General features: G+C 40.7%; 1 protein-coding gene across 2 annotated transcripts in view; it reads right to left on the bottom strand.

The window, feature by feature from the left end:
• LOC101863343 overlaps positions 1-2,886 on the bottom strand; it is a 27,342-nt gene that overhangs the window by 23,806 nt on the left and 650 nt on the right. The gene's annotated exons all lie outside the window — the stretch shown is intronic.

Raw genomic sequence — 2,886 nt, 5'->3', positions numbered from 1 at the left:
TGTGTGTGTGTGTGTGTGTGTTTGTTTGTTTGTTTTTTTGGGCGGGGGGGATCGAAATTGGAAAAACCATTTTTTAAAGGGTTGTGTCAGAAAGGGGCGTTCGATATGAGAATATGATATAAAACTTTGTCCACTGTAGTTTGAAAGAATGTCTACAGTCTCCATTGTTTAAAAACTTAGAATTGGTCTGATTTTGTGAAGAAACAAGGCCAAAGTAGCCTTTACAAGGTCTAGACAAGAAACTTAAACGTGAATTTGGCTTGAAACGTACATGTTCGTCTACCTCCTGGTTTCCTTTAAACTTTAAACCATCCGCCATTAACGTCTAATATTATATGTCCTCGACATCCCATCGTCACTATAGACCCGTTATTTGGAGAAACTCGGTTGCAAATCAGGAGTGTAGCCCCGGAGTCAGACACACAGACTAATTAAAATAGGGTAGTATGAGTGAATCTTGGAAAAATCGCAATGTTATGATAGTGAGATTTCGGCTCTTTGAACAAGAAGTGAGGGTTGGATGGGAGTGTAGAAAAACGGAACTAAGTAAAAAGTATGTTTAAATTAACGTTTAACACATCACCCCATTCATTAAAAAAAGAAAAAAGTCAGACAATAGAGCAAACCCAGCAGACAACCAATAATAGATAGAGTGAATAAATGAAATTATGTCGAATCAAGGTAATATAGATCTAGTCAGCAATGGTGGGCTACTTCGGCAACACTGCTATTAGTATTAGATTGAGACGTCGTGAAGTCAACGGTATACAGCCCAGGAGAACGGCCTCGCTGTACCTCGTTGCGCTCGAGTGCTTAGTTATAATTCTTATCGTATCGAGTTATAATTATAGAAAGTGTTTTGAATTTTTACTCTTTTATATTTCGGCTCGCTGTTCCTCCATTGATATGCAGTTCTTGCCGCCGAGCCATTAAAGGTTGCCGCCGCCAGGTATGAATGAATCAAAAGACGCTGTTACTATTTCGGTGGAGCGGAGTGGCGCAACAAGCGAAACTAATGACTTATAGCGTTCTCCACTGCAGCCCGTGATAGGATTTTAATCGTAGGAGTCCGGATCTCAGCGATAAGGTGAAGGATTCACAATCACGAATTGAGACTGCGGGATTTTTTTTCCGGGGGAAAGGGGTATGAACTTGACTGGATTTGATAGCCACTTATTTTTAGTGGAATGTTACATTAGCTACATTTTCAGAAAAAAATGTTCCCTGATTCACACGGCCTCAAATAAAAAGCAGTTAACACCAATCAGAGACATAGAATCTAATAATTTGAAAAGAATTTTTTCAAAATGTTCTACGTCTTTGTGAGATTTTCTAATGGGGGATTTGAATTAATAGACTGGTAACGCGAACGTGTGAAGTGGGGGCCGTTCGATGGGTGGTATACAACACTGTATCTATCCGGAGACGTCTCCGACGGAGATAGACCAATCAAAATGCTTTGTGTCTCTGGACCAAGTGAAAAAATCGGGGGGGGGGGGGGGGATCCCCCTGTTTTAATCCGCAATTTGATGTGTTGCAGTTAGGTATGAAATTTTCTTGAAAATAATTGATTTGCGGCAGTTTTAGTGGCTATATGTATGATCTGCAGCAAACAATACGCAGTTTGGCCCTCAAAGCAGTGCATTTGTGTGCGGGAGTACGTCTCCGAATAGTTCCAGAGTGCTCGCCGGAGACGTCTCCGAATATATTCTGCAAGCTACATCATGTATCATTTTATTCATTCTTTTTTCTGCACTGCTCTGAATCACGCTAACATAAACGCACACTCATATACACACACGCACGCACACACACACACACATACACACACACACACACGCACACACACACACGCGCGCGCGCGCGCGCGCACGCGCATACGCTCACATACACATGTATCCCCAAACTTGCATCAGATTAAATGCTTGAGGAAAGAGGAGCGATAGAAATGGACTACTAGATAGAAAATTCGTCCACTGTAAACGGACTCAATTGTGGCCTCATCTTTAGAAGTTCACATCTTTTCTTTTCGTATAATGACAAAATAATTCGAGTATAATCTAGGGCTTGACTAGAAGGTTTCTATCCTGGTCAAAGGTTTGCGTTTTTTTTTAAAATGAGATAAGAACAATCAGACCAACCCCCACAGAGAGACCACACAGAGTTAAAGACAGCGTGTAAAGCCCACATAAGCGTACATGATAGGGCAATGTAACATTATATGAAACGGCAAGAGACAACACGGGTCCTATACAAAATTGTTGTTCTTATTTCTTCTGTCCACGACATGTTTTATTAGCAGCTTTGAAAGCACTTTGATGCCGATATGGCTGAACGATACAGTTAGTTAGCTGCCTGGAAAGATCGATAACACAGAGTGAACATTAATAAGAACCCCAACTTGTAACACGACGAATATATTGTGACAGTATGACCGAGATGACAGCCAGTGCGAGACTGTAGGGTCAAAGCTGGCGCCAGACTATACAGTGAAAATTGAGCCAGCAGCAAAGAAAACTGACTTGATTGAAACAAAGGCGTGTTTTTTAACTTCGCACAACGTCGCAGGTTTAGAAGAAGTGGGATGACAAGTGTCTTGATCATGATAGTAGAGGTCGAAGATAATAAATATGTATACGCTTATTTTAACGCATCCTTTCTTTTTATAGCCTTATAAATACAATTGAAAACAATAAGAGGCCTAGTGCTTCAACTTTATTTTTTAAAGGACCTATCTAGGCAGTATGGGATACACCCCAGAAGAAAGATTGAGTAACTTGATAGAAACACCTGTACTACGAAATGAGACTTGCGTCCCTTGTGAGCAAAGCAGAGTTTCTGTCAGATCACGTGTTTGAATGTATTCAGTGTATTTTGAAGACAAAA

Source organism: Aplysia californica, unplaced genomic scaffold, assembly GCF_000002075.1.
Source record: "Aplysia californica isolate F4 #8 unplaced genomic scaffold, AplCal3.0 scaffold00175, whole genome shotgun sequence".
NCBI classification, from domain to species: Eukaryota; Metazoa; Mollusca; class Gastropoda; order Aplysiida; family Aplysiidae; genus Aplysia; species Aplysia californica.
The sequence above is the reverse complement of the archived record's forward strand: the minus strand, read 5'-3'. Positions and strand labels throughout refer to the sequence as shown.